Source organism: Microcaecilia unicolor, chromosome 6 (assembly GCF_901765095.1).
Source record: "Microcaecilia unicolor chromosome 6, aMicUni1.1, whole genome shotgun sequence".
NCBI lineage: Eukaryota > Metazoa > Chordata > Amphibia > Gymnophiona > Siphonopidae > Microcaecilia > Microcaecilia unicolor.
In genome coordinates this window covers 184438348-184458317 of record NC_044036.1, presented here as the reverse complement: position 1 = coordinate 184458317, position 19970 = coordinate 184438348, and the positions used below count along the sequence as shown (strand labels likewise).

Sequence of the window (19970 nt, the reverse complement as noted above, 5' to 3'; positions counted from 1 at the left end):
AAAGACCAAAGGTCCATCAAGCCCAGCATCCCGTTTCCAACAGTGGCCAATCCAGGTCACAAATACCTGGCAATATCACAAAAAGTACAAAACATTTTATACTACTTATCCAGAAATAGTGGATTTTCCCCAAGTCCATTTAATAATGGTCTATGGACCTTTCCATTAGGAAGCCGTTCAAACCTTTTTAAAACTCCACTAAGCTAACCGCCTTTACCACATTCTCTGGCAATGAATTCCACAGTTTAATTACACGTTGAGTGAAGAAAAATTTTCTGATTCATTTTAAATTTACATTGTAGCTTCATCGCACACCCCCTAGTCCTAGTATTTTTGGAAAGCGTAAACAGACACTTCACATCTACCCGGTTCAACTCCATTCATTATTTTATAGACCTCTATCATATCTCCCCTCAGCCGCCTTAGAGCCCTAGCTGCTTTAGCCTTTCCTCATAGGGAAGTCATCCCATCCCCTTTATCACCCTTCTCTGTACCTTTTCTAATTCCACTATATCTTTTTTTGAGATACAGCAACCAGAATTGAACACAATATTCCAGGTACGGTCGCACCATGGAGCGATACAAAGGCATTATAACATCCTCATTTTTGTTTTCCATTCCTTTCCTAACACCTAACATTCTATTTGCTTTCTTAGCCGCAGCACCACACTGAGCAGAAGGTTTCAAAGTATCGACGACACCTAGATCTCTTTCTTGGTCTGTGACTCCTAACGTGGAACCTTGCATGACGCAGCTATAATTTGGGTTCCTCTTTCCCATATGCATCACTTTGCACTTGCTCACATTAAACGTCATCTGCCATTTAGACGCCCAGTCTAAGGGCGCAACAGTGAGATGTGTACCTGGGAGCATTTTATAAGGTCCACTGCAGTGCCCCCAAGGATGCCCTATTGCTTTCCTGGGATGTCACTTTTCCACTATTCTACCTGATGCCAAGCTTTCTATTTTTTTTTAATAACATCTGAGCCTTGTGTCTATTGTTTATCCTTATATTTGGGCTTTGAATTCAGATCTATAGATGAAAAGGAGGTCTCATTACATATGTCTAAATACCAGAGTACTACTTTTCCATACCTCATAGCAAGAATGCACATTCCCTAATTACCTGTCTCAATGCAACTGAAGCTTTTACCTCCTCGGTTCATGTAAATGGTTTCATCCCTGTGTGGATTCTCTGATGCCATGTGAGGATTTCTTTCCAACCAAAGCTTTTACCACACTCAGGACATGTAAATGGTTTCACTCCTGTGTGTATTCTCTGGTGCATTGTGAGGTTTACCTTCTGACCAAAGCTTTTACAACACTCTATACATGCAAATGGTTTCTCTCCCGTGTGGACTTTCTGATGCACTTTGAGATTTACATTACAACCAAAGCTTTTACCACACATAGAACATGTGAATGGTTTCTTTTTATTGTGGAGTTTCTTGTGTATTTTGTACGTTTTGAATTTGGATGTATTTGTTTGAAAATGGACCAAAAAATAAAACATCCAGATCACAAAACATTTTTCCAAACAGCATTTTCAAAAGGAAAAGAGACTTTTTGGTAGAAAATTACCTTTCCTGTTCTGCTTTTGGACGTTTTACAAAAAATGTCCAAATTCAGACTTAGATGTCATATCCAAAAATGCCCCGTGTGCATTTGACTTGCCCAGCCCAAAGTCACAAGGAGCAACAGTGGGAATTGAACACGTTAACAGAATCAAAGCCCGCTGCACTAACCAATAAGCCACTCCTCTTATGTTTTGGACGTCTTATTCAAAACTAGTAAAAAAGGCCCGTTTCTGTTTTAAAGGAAACGGACGCTAGCAAGGTTTTCCTCGGAGTGTGTATGTTTGAGAGAGAGAGTGTGTGTGAGAGAGAGTGAATGTGCGAGTGTGTGTGACACAGAGAGAGACTATGTGCGAGTGTGTGTGTGAGAATGAGAGTATGTGCCAGGGTCCCCCTCCCTCCCAGTTGCAGGGTCGTCGTCCCCGGGTCTGTCTCATAGTTGCAGGGGGTTCCCCCTCCCCTTTCACCCCCCTCCCCAGTTGCAGGACTCCCCCCCCCAGTTGACTTAATGAAACGGGCGCTAGCAAGGTTTTACTCTGAGTGTGTGGGCTGTTTGTAAGAGTGTTTTTTTTTTTTTTAGGTGAGGTACAATGAGTGTGTGTGAGGAACTGAGGGGTGGAGGGGTCACCATTGCTGGGGGATGTGGTGTCAATGATTGAGTGTGTAATACATAGAGAGTGATTGTCCATGTATCTATGTCCTGCATCAGTGTGTGTGAGTTTGGGGTGGGGGAGGGGTGTTAACGGGGATCCTGTATCAGTGAGTGTGTGTCACAGAGATTGTGATAGGGCTGCTGCTGCTTTACTGGTAGGTGGTGGCAGTGGGGGTTGGAGGTTGTTTAGCACTGCAGGGTTGGTGTTTGGGGGGGGGGGGGGTGTCAGCTGTTTGCAAGTGTTTTTTTTTCCAGCGGTCGCCTCCAAACATTACCACAACCTAAGGTCAGAATCACCCTCAGTATGTCCAGTAGCGGTACCCAAATGAACACACCGCTACTTACTCACACTTATCGCACACCATACTGGAGCTACCAACTACGCTGGAGCCTTTGTCCGTTGGCGTACGCACCAGATACTTCCTCTTACAGGCCTCCTTCAGAAATATAAACAAATAGAAGAACGAAACAAATTACTCCTTTTCCGCTCAAATTACCCGACAACTTCCGTATGTTACTACACCGGTGCGTTCTTGTAAAATAGGGCGGGAGGGGGTTCCAGTGTATTCTTCCTCCTTGCCGACGGTTGGGTGGCTGCTGTAGGAAGTGAAAACCAACTGGAAGCTGGTTGTGCGAGGTACGGACTGAATGGGATCAGTGGGCTTCTTTTGGTGCGCGCGCCGGTGACTTCTCTCAGGGGGGTGGATGGGGAGATCAGCAGCATCTGGCAGGCAGTCTCCAGCGATTCATAGGCAGGGGCAGGAGTGTCCATCGTGGAGGAGGGTGGGTGAGGGAGACTGTGGGTGGGGGCAGCGGAATCTAGCAGCGACCTCGGGGGGGGGGGGGTGGACGGGAGGAGCGGTATCTAGCAGGCAGTCTCCAGCGATTCCTAGGCAGGGGCAGGAGTAGGGAAACTTACTCCTCCCCCTGCCTGGGTCGCTGTTTGCTGCTAGCTGGGTCGCGGACACGGGTTGTTGCTGTGCGGGGGGTGCGTCGGTGTGTGGGTGGTTCGGGAGTTTTTCACAGGGCAGTATGAAGTTGGGGGATGACGGGTGCGCTGGGGTCCTGAGGCCTCACCCACCTCCTGCAGATTCGACACGCGCCGCAGGCGCTGGCTCGCCGTGTCACCGCCCTCCCTCTTCGTCCTCTCTGATTGAGGGCGGGGTTAGTGTGCGCGGGTGGTTCGGGAGGTTCGCAGGCAGTGTGCAGCGATTCCTAGGCAGGAGGGGGAGGGGAGTAGTGCCTGGGTCGCTGTTTGCTGCTGGCTGGGTCGCTGTTTCCCTGGGTCGCTGTTTTCTGCTGGCTGGGTGGCGGTTTATTGCTGGACTCGGAGGCGCAGCCAATCAGTGGAACGTCTTTCATGACGTCACTTTTATCTACTCCACTCCATTAAGTAGACCACCTCTGGCCGGAAGCCACGGTTCCAGGCAGCCTCAGAACGTTGGAGGTGAGAATTATTATATAGGATTAGACCAAAAAAAAGGACATCCAAATCACAGGACGTCCATAGTATTTTCGAACACAAAATATTTCCTTATTAACTTCGTACATCTTTCAAGGCCCCATAATCTAGTGTCCCCTTGGGAAAGTCACTTCATCCACCACTGCCTCAGGTACAGACTGAGTCCTCTAGGGACAAGAAACATACCTACTATATCTGAATGCAACTCATCTTGAGCTAAATCCAAAAAAAAAAAAAAAAAAGAACAGGAACAAGCTGGAACTACTCTGACAAAATGAACGACGAGAAATTAAATTTAAATTTACTAATTTGCTTTCCGTTAGTCCCTCTGGACCATCCCAGAGAAAGTGACTGATGGATTGTGCACGCCTTCCAGCAGGTGGAGACTGATTATTCTATCGAGAGAGCCAATAAGAGTCCAGGCTACCTAGAAATACATTCAGTATTAGCCTAACAAAGAAGAAGAAAAAATAAAGAACAAGATTCTGTGCAATGGGAAACTGGAACAGCCACTGATGTCAAACACACTTGTATGCGCCTCTTGCATAATTTTAAACAACTTATTAACTTTTGTTTTTTGTCTTTAAAACTTTATGAACAATAGAGAAACCCCAAACTTACAAAGCAGCTGTACGCGGAACCATAAGAACAAAAAACGAGACTGCAAAACACCAAAGCAGAGGGAGGGGTCTGGGCAGGTCTGGAGGAACTAAAGGAAAGCAAATCTGCAGGTAAGATCTAATTTCTCCTTCCTTAGCATCCCTCCGGAATGGCCCAGAGAAAGAGTAAATTAGCCCTTACCTGCTAATTTGCTTTCCTTTAGTCCGTCCGGACCAGCCCAGAATGTGACTGATGGGTTGTGCACGCCTTCTAGCAGGTGGAGACTGAGAAAAAGACTCTAGCAAGCCAATAAGAGCCCTTGTCAGCTACAGAAAGATCCAGTAATAAAGTACCAAAGCAGAAGTAAAGCCACAGAAGAAACAAATGATCTGTGCATCCAAAAACCTGAGCAGCCACCGGCACATTGCCAACATAGGGTGAGTGCCTACAAACATATTATGCCCCTGCATAACAGGACATCTAGATAACCAGAAAAACACTTTTTTTTTAAATACAGAAATAAACTACAAAACAGCTCTGAATAAAGAAATATATCTTAACTCCTGAAAACACAGATACCTGAAGGGAGGGATCTGGGCCGGTCCGGAGGGACTAAAGGAAAGCAAATTAGCAGGTAAGGCCTAATTTACCCTTCCTTAGCGTCCCTCCAGACCAGCCCAGAATGTGACTGATGGGAAGTAAAGCAGTGAAATTATGGGAGGGACCCGCAACCTGCTGACAACTCAAGATGTCCACGCGATAGTGCTTAGAAAAAGAATGCAAAGACGGCCAAGTCGCCACCCTACAAATGTCCTCCGGAAGCACCAGACAAGGCTCTGCCCAAGAGGCTGCCTGACCTCTTGTAGAGTGAGCCTTAACATGCTCTGGAACAGGCTTCCCAGAAAGGTAAGCTGAGGCAATCATTTCTTTAAGCCACGGAGAAATAGTGGGCTTAGAGGCCATAAACCCTTTGCGTGAATCTCTGATCAGAATAAACAAACGATCGGATCGCAAAATGTCATTAGTAGACTTGATATACTGTTTCAACACCCGTTTGACATACGAACGCTTCAAACACTGCTGCTCCTCCGACCCGAAGAAAGAACCTAACACAGGCAATACCACTGGCTGACATACATGAAAACGAGTCACAACCTTGGGAAGAAAGGAAGGAACTGGCCGCAAAACTACCCGATCGGAACAGAACTCCAAAAACGGTGATCTACACAACAGCGCCTGCAACTCCTACTCGCCTAGCCAAAGCAACGGCCACCAAAAATATTGTCTTCAGAGTCAAGTCTTTCAGAGAACAGGACAAAGGCTCGAAGGGAGGCTTAGTAAGAACCAAAAGCATTCAATTCAGATCCCAACAAGGAAAAGAACATTGAGACGGGGGGGGGGGGGGGGGGGGGGGGGGGGCGAAGGAGATTAACCCCCCTCAAAAAATGCAGTACATCCGGATGACTAGCTAGAGACCTCCCTTGGACACGACCACAAAACATGTCAAAGCTGCAATGTGCACTTTAAAAGAAGCCAAAGCAAGACGTTTGTCATAACTCTGCTGCAAAAAATCCAAAATTTGCAGAAGAGACACGAAAAGGAGATAGACTAAACTCCTTACACCATGCCTCAAAAATCCTCCAGGTGCGCACATAATTCAAAGAGGTAGAATGGCAACGAGAGTGAAGCATAGTAGCAATGACCTTAGCGTGCATAGTAGCGATGACCTTAGTGGAATAACCTTTCTTAGTCAGCTTAGCCCTCTCAAGAGCCAGGCCGTAAGACAGAATTGACCCGGATCCGGATGAACCACCAGGCCCTGCGTAAAAGATCTTGCGTGACCGAAAGCCTGAAGGGAACATCTAGTAGAAGACGCCGCAGGTCGGCATACCATGGTCTGAGAGGCCAATCCGGTGCTACTAAGATCAGACGCCCCCTGTGAGTCTCAACCTTCTGAACAAGAGGCCATGGAGGAAAGGCATACAGTAGACCAATTGGCCAGGATTGAAGAAAAGCGTCCACGCCCTGTGCTTTGGGATCCGTGTGATGACTGAAGAACAGAGGAAGTTTTGCATTGCAGGCAAAGGCAAACAGATCCATCCTGGGACACCTCCAACGACTGACCAGTTGCCGAAACGCCACTTGGCTTAGAGACCACTCTCCGGGATCGAGCAAGTGACTGAGAAAATCTGCTTGAACATTTAGGACCCCTGCCACGTGAGCCGCTGATAGTGCTACCAGATGGACCTCCGTCCACTGAAACAGCAGCTACGCCTCTTACTCCAATGGTAGGCTCCTCGTCCCTCCTTGCCAAATGATATACGCTACTGTGGTGGCATTGTTTGACATCACCCGGACTGCTCCGCCTCTCAGAAGATGAAGAAAACCCTGGAGCGCCAGACGAATTGCTCTGGTCTCTAACAGGTTAATTGAGAATGGTCTTGTCATGAGAAATCTGAGACCCTGAGCATACTGTCCCTGACAGTATGATCTTTCTCTAGCTGGCAAGGGCTTTTATTGGCTCGCTAGAGTCTCAGTTTTTTTTTCTCAGTCTCCACCTACTGGAAGGCGTGCACAACCCATCAGTCACACTCTGGGCCGGTCCGAAGGGACGCTAAGGAAGTGACTGATGTGAAGTAGCAAAGCAGTACATTTATGGGAGGAACCTCAGTAATCCCGTCATAAGCACACTCATGCCAAAAACTGCATCCTGACACTGTACATCCAGTCTGTAATGCTTAGACAAAGAATGCAAGTTGCTGCCTTACAGATTTCCAAAGGACGCACCATTTATAAATGATTTAGAGATGGGAGTAACTAGCGAGGTAATTAAATTTGCTGATGACACAAAGTTATTCAAAGTCGTTAAATCGCGACAGGATTGTGAAAAATTACAAGAGGACCTTACGAGACTGGGAGACTGGGCGGCTAAATGGCAGATGATGTTTAATGTGAGCAAGTGCAAGGTGATGCATGTGGGAAAAAAGAACCCGAATTATAGCTATGTCATGCAAGGTTCCACGTTAGGAGTTACGGACCAAGAAAGGGATCTGGGTGTCGTCGTCGATAACACACTGAAACCTTCTGCTCAGTGTGCTGCTGCGGCTAAGAAAGCGAATAGAATGTTGGGTATTATCAGGAAAGGTATGGAAAACAGGTGTGAGGATGTTATAATGCCGTTGTATCGCTCCATGGTGCGACCGCACCTTGAGTATTGTGTTCAATTCTGGTCGCCGCATCTCAAGAAAGATATAGTAGAATTGGAAAAGGTGCAGCGAAGGGCGACTAAAATGATAGCGGGGATGGGACGACTTCCCTATGAAGAAAGACTAAGGAGGCTAGGGCTATATAGCTTGGAGAAGAGACGGCTGAGGGGAGACATGATAGAGGTATATAAAATAATGAGTGGAGTGGAACAGGTGGATGTGAAGCGTCTGTTCACGCTTTCCAAAAATACTAGGACTAGGGGGCATGCGATGAAACTACAGTGTAGTAAATTTAAAACAAATCGGAGAAAATTTTTCTTCACCCAACGTGTAATTAAACTCTGGAATTCATTGCCGGAAAATGTGGTGAAGGTGGTTAGCTTAGCAGAGTTTAAAAAGGGGTTGGACGGTTTCCTAAAGGACAAGTCCATAAACCTCTACTAAACAGACTTGGAAAAATCCAAAATTCCAGGAATAACATGTATAGAATGTTTGTACGTTTGGGAAGCTTGCCAGGTGCCCTTGGCCTGGATTGGCCGCTGTCGTGGACAGGATGCTGGGCTCGATGGACCCTTGGTCTTTTCCCAGTATGGCATTACTTATGTACAAGATGTGTTCAGCCACCACAAGATGTGACACAGCTTGCCTGCTGGTAGAATGCGCTTTTAATCCTTCCAGCACTAGTTTCTTGGAAAGGTTGTAAGCAGAAGCAATAATTTCCTTAAGCCACCTAGAAATGGTGGGTTTAGATGCTGCCAACCCTTCGCGGGAACCTCCAATGAGCAGGAAAAGACAATCCAATCGTCTAAATTCCTCCGTAGACTGCAAATATTGCTTAAGGACTTTCTTGATATCTAATTTTCACAAAGGCAGCTGATCCTCTGATCTGACAGAAGTGCCCAGCACTGGCAAAACTACAGATTGGCTCAAATGGAATCTCAACAAGACTTTAGGAAGGAAACAAGGAACGGGACACAAAACTACTCATTCCTTAGAAAACAATGCCTGCAACTCTGACACCCTCCAAGCTAAAGCAATGGCTATAAAAATACTGTCTTGAACGTCAAATCTTTCAGAAAGAAAGCTGACAAAGGCTCAAAAGGAGGACTAGTAAGGACCGAGAGAACCAAACTGAGGTCCCAAGCAGGAAAAACAGATTGAGGAGGGCAAAGCAGACTTGCTCCCCTAAGGAAATGTACAACGGCCAGATGAGCAGCCAAGGATTTGCCTTTAATTCATCTGCGAAAACAAAATAATGCTGTAATCTGCACCTTAAGAGAAGCAAGGGCCAAGCTTTTATCAAAACCACAAGATCTGTGCCACTGAAGCTCAAAACGGAGAAACACCCAGATCGTCACACCAGGACTCGAAAATATACCAAGTCCAAATATAATTCAGAGAAGTTGAGTGACAACGCAACCGAAGCATCGTGCAAATTACATTTGAGGAGTAACCTCTCTTCATCAACTGTGCCCTTTCAAGAGCCAAGCCATAAGACAAAAAAACAAAAATGAACCGGATCCAGATGAAGTACTGGACCCTGGATCAGACGGCCGGGAGATTCTGGAAGCTTCAGCGGAATCCACCAGACGCACAAGATCGGTATACCAAGGTCTGTGGGGCCAATACGATCCTTTGAATGAGACATCCCAGAAGAGGCCATGGAGGAAAGGCATAAAGAAGTTCCGACAGCCAAAGCTGTAGAAAAGCATCTATGCCCTCCGCTTTATGATCCTTCCTGCAACTGAAGAATCGTGGAACCTTGTCAACTGAGAGATGTTGCCATGAGATCCATGACCGGAAGCCCCCAGCGATTGGCGATGGCCTGATACACTGTCAAAACTAAACATCCATTCTCCTGGGTCCAGCGTATGACAATTGAAGAAGTCCACCTGAACTTGTGCTGTTCCCGCTACATGGGACGCCGAGAGACCTGAAGAGATGACACTCCAAACAAACCATGAATAGTGCTGTTTCCTGTTCCAATAAAGCACTCCTTGTTCCTCCTTGTTGACTCCAAATTACCGCTGTGGCATTGTTCGAGAGGATGCGCACTGCGTTTCCTTTCGAAAAAGGACTGAAATGCCTCTAACAACAAATGGATCGCTCTGGCTTCCAAGAGATTGATAGCAAAGGTCGTCTCCTGCCGGGACCAAAGGCCCTGTGCAAAGTATCCTAGACAGTGGGCTCCCCAGCCCCTGAGGCTAGCATCGGTTGTGACTACTATCCACTGAGGGGGATCCAGTGGAACTCCTCTGCTCAGATTGGCCATCCGCAGCCACTAAAGGAGAATGCCAAGCTCCAGAGCTCTAAAGGGTAATTGTACTTTCAGGGAATCCTTCTGTGGGGACCATCGGAACAAGAGAGATTGCGGCAGAGATCTCATGTGAGTCTGCTCAAGGTACCACCTCTATCATTGCTGCCATGGATCCCAGAACTTGAAGATAATCTCTCGCATATGGCATCGGTTCCCACAGTAGAGTTTGAATTTGATCCTGAAACTTTAGAATCCTGCTCTAGGGAAGGAACACCCGACCCTGCAACATACTGAAAGACACCCCGAGATAGTCGAGTGTCTGAGACAGCACTAAGCGGCTCTTGTAAGAGTTGACTACCCAACCCAGGGACTAAAGGCCTCACCTACTTGAGCAGTGACTTGAGACTCTCTTGATACAACTTCACTCTGATCAACCAATTGTCCAGGTAAGGATGAACCAAAATGACTTCCCCCCCCCCCCCCCCCAAGAGCCATCGCCATTACTACCAAGATTTTCGTGAAGGTACAAGGAGCTGTAGCAAGGCCGAAAGGCAGTGCCCAATACTGATAAAGCTTGCCCAAGACTGCAAAACGAAGAAACTGCTGCTGGAATGGACAAATCGGAATGTGCAGATAAGCCTATGTTAAGTTTAGAGCAGTCAAAAAAACTCCCCGGTCCGCAACGCTACAATGACCGAGCAAAGAGTTTCCATATGAAAACTGGTGATCCTGAGGGTCCGATTGACTGCCCCAAGGTCTAAAATTGGCCGAAAATAACCTTTTTTTTTTTGGGGTCGACAAAGTAAATGGAAAAATGACCATGTCTGTTTTCTGAAGGAGGAACCGGACAGACGGCCTTGGGGCGAGAATGACAGGGAGACTCCTGCTCAAATTCCAAGGCATACCCGTTCTGAATAACCTCAAGAACCTACTAATTGGAGGTAATCTGGGCTCACCTCCAATAAACTCTACTAAATCATCACGCATGTTCCTGAACCTTCACTACCCCAACTGTGGAGGAGTGAAATATAAATTAACATATGCATCCAGTTTCTCCTATATAGGTACGCAAACATGGAATGAACTACCTAAATCAATAAAAACAACATTTATTTCCATAAATTACTGAAAACCAACCTTTTTAACAAAGCATACTACAATAATCCATCCTAAATACCAGTTAATCAAAATTTTACACCAAATCTTCACTAAACATAATTCTGTACTTCCCGATTGTCCATACTAATCAATAAGATAGAAGTTTAATATTCCTGATTGTCCAAGTTAATCTATTCACGATTGAAGTTAATCCAACACCTTTATTTCTGATTATGAAAATGCACTTTCTGTAACTGTATACCTAATCCTCTCTGTCTCCTTCACCTTAATATGTATTTCTCTTCCGGAATTGGTGATCACTATTGTGGAAAATGTAAGCCACATTGAGCCTGCAAATAGGTGGGAAAATGTGGGATACAAATGCTACAAACAAACAAATAAATAAATAAATAAATAAAACTGTGTTAAGCGAGCTCCCACAGGAATCAAAGGTTGGACCCAGACACCTTAATTGGAAAGGACGGGCAGGGGACTGGAAGGAAGAACTGGCCTCTGTGCCACCACGCTGGGCACCACGAAAGGACTGAAAACGTTGAAAGAACCAAGACCTCTGAACAGAAGCTACTCTGCCTGCTCTGAACCAATGAAAATCTCAGCCCCTACCCAAGAGAAACCTGCAACCAATCTAGGACAATCCTCAGGAAATCGAGGCACTTTAGAATCCCCTAAACTCCTAACTAGCATGTCCAACTCATCTCCAAACAGAAGAGATCCCTGAAAGGGAAACTTACTAAGCTTTTATTTGGAAGCTGCATCAGCTGACCAACCACGAAGCCAAAGAGATCATTGTGCGGCCACCCCTAAGGCCATAGAAGCAGCTCTCAGTAAATTATATAATGTGCCAGCCATAAAGACAGAACCCATCTCAATCTAACACTCTCTCAGACCAGCGAAAACAAGCCCTGGCCACCAACAAACCACAGATAAGCTGCCTGAATAACCAGAGAAAACATCAAAACTGTTCTTTAACAGAGACGCCATATGGCGATCCTGAACATCCTTAAGAGCTATGCCTCTATCCACAGGCACTGTATTTCTCTTGGTAACAGCAGAGAAAACTGCATCAACTACCAGAGGCTGAAAGCGAGATTTGTCCTGATCAGGAATCAGATAGAGACGAATCATGGACCGCGAGAGTCGAAAGGGGAATCTGGCACATCCCAGTGTACCTGAATGATGTCTCCAATATCCTGATGCATAGGAAAGGTCTTGCCAGGCTAATACCCTTTACCAAAAGATCCACCTTACAGCCCTCTACAGCCGTGGATTCTTCCTCAAAATGCAGGCCAGAGCTCTTGAAAATCCTCCTTATGAAAATTTCTTACCACTGAAGGATCTTCCCCAAGGAATAGCATCTCCGCACTTGGGTCCACCGTGCTGGTTTCCTCAGCAGAGAATCTCCCGCATAATCATCCTCATCAGGAGAGGGCATCTCCAGATCAGTGTCTGAAATATGGTCCTCCTGTATGTCCGAAGAGACTCTAAGCCTTTTCGCAGAGGACAACTGCTTCTCTGACACTCCAGAAGATGAAGCTGAAACTGGGCCTAACTTCTGTAAAAGAAAAGTCTTATACATCTGGAGAACAAATTCAGGAGGGAATCCCCCTGCAAACTCCTGCCTGCTCAGCTCCTGAAACCGAATTAGATTCAGCCAAGTGCAGTGGAAGAGAAGCAGACAGTTCCCCTGAGATGGACTGCTTCTCTAAAGTGGCAGAGTTTCCTACCAAAACGGGAGCCTTGGACTTAGACACCCAAATCCTGTCGAGCTGCCACCGCAGCAGCTGAAGATGCCAACTCAGAAAGAGCTGCAACCGATGGCGTTTCAGCAGCAGTGCACCCTGTACCGACAGAAGCAAAGCTTTTCCACCATAGCGTAATCTGTTTCCCCCCCACCCCCCATCAGCCAAAGTAAGTTGCTCCAGTACTACCTGACATCTTCAAGTCCAAAATGATTTAAGATGTGTAAAAAAAAAAAAAAAAATCACACCCAAATATCGACCTATATGTTTACATGGATAAGCTAATAAACAGGAAGCTCCCCAGAGATCTCCTCCCTCAATAACTGCTATCCTGAGTAGATTTTATAACATCAGGAAACATCCATAATTTTTGCCGCAAAACACAACCTGTAAACGTCTGAAAAATAGTTTCATTACTGCACTGAAATCTTGTTTAAAAACAAACGAAACAGAGTAGCTCTTGAAGAAACTTCAGATAACCAATCTTCTAGAATTGCTGATAAATCCTGAAGAACATTTTCCCTTCCAAATTTTGCAACTGGCTTTCTGGACAGACCCCTAATTTCTTAGGCACATAATAAATCTTGTTCAATAGAGGAATATTTTCAGTAGGAAATTTCAAATTGTGTTGTATTTTTTTTTAAAGATCCCACAGGGTCACTCCTTCTGTTAAAGTTCTCTATCTGTTCCATTCTACGAAATACATCAGTATTATCTTTTCAAAATGTTTGTGAAAGAGATCAACTTTACACACAAAGGGGTCCTTTTATTAAGGTGCACTAGATGATAAAATACCCATTATATTCCTATGGGCGGCTTGTTATTTAGCATGCGCTAAATCTGTTAGGGCGCCTTAGTAAAAAGGACCTCTAAGTTTGCCATTTCCAAGGTAGACTTCACTATCAAAGCAACCAATTTTTGAAGACCAAAGAATCTCTGTTATCACCGTGGAGTAGGTAGGAAGAATTCCGTCTCCAACATTCTTTGCTGCATCTGTCTCCACAGGCTTGCTACCACCACCGCTAGTGCCTTGCATGGCGACTTCCGTCTGTTTGAAGCTTGCGAGGAGATGTAAAGTCTGTGCACCTTTGCCCCCAGGTACTCACATAAACTCATTTTCAAATGAAAAACTACATACATGGGATCAAAGAAGCCAAATCTTGAAAATAATTAGGGGTGCTAAACCCAATAGGAATTATCCCTGAATGGACAGTCAAAAGGTTTGCTCAATATTTGGGTAATCGTGCTGGCTCCTATGCATGGGATAAACAGAGGATCACTAAATAGAAAGGGGATGGAATCAAAACAAAACCTACGTGACCTCATGTGATAGGCAGGAGAGGTATCTGAAAATTAAGTCCAGTGCTGGGAAGTTTTCTACAGTCTGTGTCTTAAAATTGGCAGAGACAATCAGGATGGGCTGGAGTGGCTTCTACATCAACTCTAGTAGATGGGAAGTAAAGATGAGTGCAGGGAAGACTGTGTCTCAAAAATGGCAAAAATCAGGATCAAGTATGTGTATTTTATATCACATTCACATCCTATGCTACGAGTGCAGGTACTATCTCAGCGAAGAGGGGACAAAATCTGGTGTTACAGTGCTGTGTTCCTATATGTGGTTGGAATGGTGATGAATTGCCAGCTGCTCTTGTTTGTCATACCAGTGCAATCATGAAGCAGTGTAACCCGCTTGGAGTGGTAAATGCGGCTCTGGCCACCTTGTCGGACAAACGATGGACTGTGCACATCTTTATCTGTCATCGTTTAAACCATTTTAAATTTCAACCAGATAGTAACCAGTCAAAAATGACCGCTGACTGGTTAAATCGCTTGTTCTGGGCTATCCACTAATTTTCAGCAGCACTTGACTATTTATTGTCGCTGAAATTAATAGTTAGTGCTTAAGACAAACTGGTTATTTGGGGGGGGGGGGGGGGGGGCATTCCGGAGGCAGTCAGTACACAGTCAGTTACGTGTCAATATTCAGCACTTAGCCGGCTAGGGCAGGGGTAGGCAACGCCGGTCCTCGAGAGCCGCAGGCAGGTCAGGTTTTCAGGATATCCAAAATGAATATGCATGAACTTGATTTGCATACACTGCCTCCATGGTATGCAAATCTATCTCCTGCATATTCATTGTGGATATCGTGAAAACCTGACCTGCCTGCGGCTCTCGAGGACCGGAGTTGCCTACCCCTGGGCTAGGGTAACCGCATAAAACACAGTTCTATCTTTATGCTGCAACCCATGGCCAGTTAAGTTCTGAATATCGACTTAACCGGCTATGCGTTAGTTGGCTATGCATAAACTGGATATTCGATGCCGAAGCCCAGACATGGCCCGGTAATGAATATCCAGGAATAACACCACTGCTGCCAGGGGTCAGCAAAACGCTCACCACTCACTGCCAGCTGAATATTTATTTATTAAAGCTTACTATACCACTAAAACTGAAATGAAAAAGCCGTTTACAAATCTAAAATACAGCAGGAAAGGAACTCCATACATCATAGAAAAGAAACACAAGCACTACCAAGAAATAAAAACAGAATATAACACAGAGAAGACGGAAACAAAAGAATTAATCTAATGGGTCATGTCAGACAATCCTAGAAGTTAATCAGGGGCACCAATGCTTTAAATAGCCAGATTAAAAAAACAACATCAAGCCCAGCATCCTGTTTCCAACAGTGGCCAATCCAGGTCACAAATACCTGGCAAGATCCCAAAAAAGTACTAAACATTCTATACTGCTTATCCCAGAAATAGTGGATTTTCCCCAAGTCTATTTAATAATGGTCTGTGGACATTTTCTTTAGGAAGCCACCCAAACACTTTTTTAAACTCCGCTAAGCTAACCACCTTTGCCACATTCTCTGGCAACAAATTTCAGAGTTTAATTACACGTTGAGTGAAGAAACATTTTCTCTGATTCGTTTTAAATTTACTACACTGTAGCTTCATCACATGCCCCCTAGTCCTAGTAATTTTGGAAAGCATAAACAGACGCTTCACATCTACCCGTTCCACTCCACTCATTATTTTATAGACCTTTATCATATCTCCCCTCAGCCGCCTTTTCTCCAAGCTGAAGAGCCCTAGCTGCTTTAGCCTTTCCTCATAGGGAAGTCGTCGCATCCCCTTTATCATTTTCGTCACCCTTCTCTGCACCTTTTCTAATTCCACTATATCTTTTTTGAGATGCGGTGACCAGAATTGAACACAATATTCGAGGTGCAGTCGCACCATGGTGCGATACAAAGGCAATATAACATCCTCATTTTTGTTTTCCATTCCTTTCCTAATAATACCTAACATTCTATTTGTTTTCCTAGCTGCAGCAGCACACTGAGCAGAAGGTTTCAATGTATCATCAACGACGACACCTAGATCCCTTTCTTGGTCTGTGACTCCTAATGTGGAACCTTGCATGACGTAGCTATAATTCGGATTCCTCTTTCCTCTTGCTCACATTAAACATCATCTGCCAGTTAGACGCCCAGTCTCCCAGTCTCGTAAGATCCTCTTGTAATGTTTCACAATCCTCCCGCGATTTAACGACTTTGAATAACTTGGTGTCATCAGCAAATCTAATTTTTAATCTAATGGGAGTCACAATTGACAGAAATCTCACACTTGAAGATCATGTGAAAAATACAGCAAAAAAAATGTTCTACTCAATGTGGAAACTTAAAAGGATCAAACCTTTCTTCCCAAGGGAAGTATTCCGCAGACTAGTACAATCAATGGTGCTAAGCCACCTAGACTACTGCAATGCTATCTATGCAGGATGTAAAGAACAAATCATTAAGAAGCTTCAGACCGCTCAAAACACAGCAGCCAGACTCATATTTGGGAAAGCGAAATACGAAAGCGCCAAACCCCTAAGAGAAACTACACTGGCTCCCACTAAAAGAACGAATTGCGTTCAAAGTGTGCACCCTGGTCCACAAAATTGTTCAAGGGGAAGCCCCGACCTATATGTCAGACCTTATAGACTTGCCTACCAGGAACGCAAAAAGATCAGCATGCACATTCCTCAATCTCCACTACCCTAACTGCAAAGGGCTAAAATATAAATCCACATACGCGACCAGTTTCTCATACATCTGCACAAAGCTATGGAACGCACTACTGAAGGCTACTGAAAACAGATCTGTTCAAGAAGGCATATCACAAACATCCATCTTAAATACTAAATAATAAGACTTTACACGAGCTAGACATAACTGAAATCTTATCACTTGACTGATTAACCTCTTTGTCATTAATAAATAAGCACTACCACTTCAATCTTTATGTCTAATATGGTCTCTCCATAGTCGATGACCTAAAGTATGTTACAACCCAATTTATTACTCAGGAACCTTCATGCATTACCATAATTTATTCTCTCTTACCATGTATATGCACACGATATTTATACCATGATCTGTTCCACGTTATGTTCCATGTATCTTACCTTGTATGAATGCAACTTAATGCATTACCATTTGTAATTCTGTGACCCGGAAATGGCAACCGCCATTACGGCAAATGTAAGCCACATTGAGCCTGCAAATTGTTGGGAAAATGTGGGATACAAATGCTACAAATAAATAATTACCTCACTAGTTACTCCCATCTCTAGGTCACTTATAAATATGTTAAAGTCTGCCTTCTGTGGTAAGTAAATTCATGGAAACCCTTTTAACGCAGAGAATAGTAAAGTTTAGGGAATCCAATGGATTACAGGACCCAAGACAACATGGTTTCACTAGAGGCAGGTCTTGTCAGACAAGCTGATTAATTTCTTTGACTATGTGACCAGAGAGTCAGATCGAGGAAGAGCATTAGATGTGGTGTACATAGATTTTAGCAAAGCCTTTGACATGGTTTTGCATTGACAACAAATAAACAATGCTCTCAGTATGGGCCCTAAAGTGACTGACTGGGTTAGGAACTGAATGAGTGGAAGGTGACAGAGGGTAGTGGTAACTGGAGCTCACTGTGAGGAGAAGGACGTTACCAGTAGTGTGCCGCAAAGTTTGGTTCTTAGGCCTATTCTTAACAATTTTGTAAGTGATATTGCTGAAAGGCTGTCTGGTAAGGTTTGCCTCTTTGCGGATACCAAAATCTGCAATAAAGTAGACAACCCTGATGAGGAAGGACTCAGTGAAGATAGAATGATCTGGATTTGGCAGCTTAGATTTAATACTGAAAAAAAATCCAGGGTCTTGCATTTGGGCTGTAAAAACCCAAGGGAATGGTACAGTTTAGGGTGTGAACTTTTGTGCGAGAGGAGCAGGACTTAGGCATGATCATATGTAGTCCAACAGATAGAAAATGTGACAGCGAAAGCTAGAATGATACTTGGGTGCATAGGGAAAGGAATGGCCAGAAGAAAAAAGGAGATGATGATAACCTGTATAAGCCTCTGGTGTGACCTCATTTAGAATATTGTATACAATTCTGGAGACCACACGTTCAAAACGATATAAACAGGATGGAGTCAGTCCAGAGGGTGTTTACTAAAATGGTCAATTGTCTTTGTCATTAAGCGCATGGGGACAGACTTAAAGATCTCAATACGCATACTTTGGAAGAAAGGCAGGAGAGGGATGATATGATAGACACATATAAATACCTATACAGGAGAAGGCACAAGATGGAGAAAGGGATAGACTCAGAAGTAACCTGAGGAAATACTTCTTCACAGAAAGGGTGGTGAATTGATGGGACGGCCTCCCAGTCAGAAAGGGTGGTGAATTCATGGCACAGCCTCCCAGTGGAAGTACAGTAGTGGAGATGAAAACTGTATCTGAATTTGACAGCATGCAGGACAAGTACATAGGATCTCTATGGAAGTGACTGGGAGACTAAGTAGTATGGATGAGCCATATGGTCTTTATCTGCATACATTTTTCTAGGAATACTCCATTAAAATCCTTGTGTTCAGCTCAAGAACTAAGACTGATGCTCCAAAGAATAATTATAGCAATAGGATAGCAAGGAAAAGATCAATAGTTAGCAAAGGTGCAGCTGTTTGGAATGTATTTCCTAAATTATTTAAATGTAACAATAACTGACTTTTAGTAACCAAATGAAAATGCAGTTATTCGAAAGGTATTTTTATAAGGGAACATGAACTATCACTGAAAATTGTGAAAGGCTGTAATAACTAGTTGTATATATTTTAATTTATAGCTATGAGTGTAGGATAACTTTTTTTCCGCGTTTCTTACTAGTGATAGGCCAATATGTAATTCTCGGCCAAATTAGTCTTATCATAATTACTCTTGAACTCTATTGGTTAAGTAGGCCGGGTCCGGGTAGAAGACGGATCACCCGGATTTTCCTAGTACTACCTTAAGAGTGGACCGCTGTTCTGGTTTTGACTGCTACTGCTGCTTTCGGAATGCGGCGAGCGGGATACGACAGAGTATGCGCTCGCCATAACTGCAGTCCTCTGTTAAGGTTGTACTCCCGGACCATCTGAAGAACCGGGAAGCTCCTGATGCACGCCAAAAAGTCTAAAACAGGGACCTTGTTTCCCTCTATGGGCTCAAATGCTGCTCTTCTGCCCGCCACTAGCCTCTTACGCGAGGGCACCGGTCTTGCATGAAGCACCGGCCAGCCCAGGGGCGTCCCCTACCTCTACGAATACAAGCTCAGTCCTTCCTGCCTCCCCTCCCCGAACACAGGCTCAGCCCCTCCTGCTTCCGCCCGCCTCAGCCCCTGCCTCTTTGCCCCTGAGTGCCAGGCTCTGCCCCCGCCTCCTGTCACTTACCAGCGCGGGCCGCACTCTCTCATTCTCATTCCAGTCCTGCGCTCTCCGTGTTCTTGTCCCCACGCAGCCTTATGCCTGCCTGCCGGCCGGGAGGTAACTGCAACCCTCCCGGCCTCAGCCCTCCCTTCAGCCAAACTATCAGTAACGTGCAAGAGACGCGCTTCTCTTTCCTTCCTTCCCTACCCGCTGCAGCTTTAGTTCAAATCAACAACAAGATGGCGCACCTCCGGTACCTGCCGTCATAGCAACCATAACACAAGTCCCACCCCTTCCTCCCACACTGACCATTCATCCTACCAGTCCGTCACGTTTCCAAGACGTCACGTTTTTTCACAGGTTGAAAGAAACGTATTTCATCATATAGCTCCGCCTCATTACACTGGTTATAAAAATATCGGGCTGGTTGGCTACTGTATTGTCACGTGATTGTGACGGCCTAGCTCCTTCTCAGCCCTTCCATTGGTGCAAGAATTCCAGCAGTTAGCTAACCGCCTTGGCCGTCTCCATCTCTGTAGCAGGGAGCTGGAAATCACGTGATGATGCTCCTGCGTGCCCGCTTGGTTAATAACCCAGCGACCCCTAGCTGTCTGAGC

The 19970-nt window shown here is 44.9% G+C and overlaps 1 protein-coding gene across 1 annotated transcript in view; it reads right to left on the bottom strand.

The window, feature by feature from the left end:
* The window catches only part of IP6K1 (inositol hexakisphosphate kinase 1), a 157519-nt gene extending 138060 nt beyond the window's left edge, over positions 1-19459 (bottom strand). Inside the window, exon 1 of the mRNA XM_030205291.1 lies at positions 19378-19459. The gene's annotated coding sequence lies outside the window, so the exon portion shown is untranslated. The remainder of the gene's footprint in view (positions 1-19377) is intronic.
* Between the last annotated feature and the right edge of the window lie 511 nt (positions 19460-19970).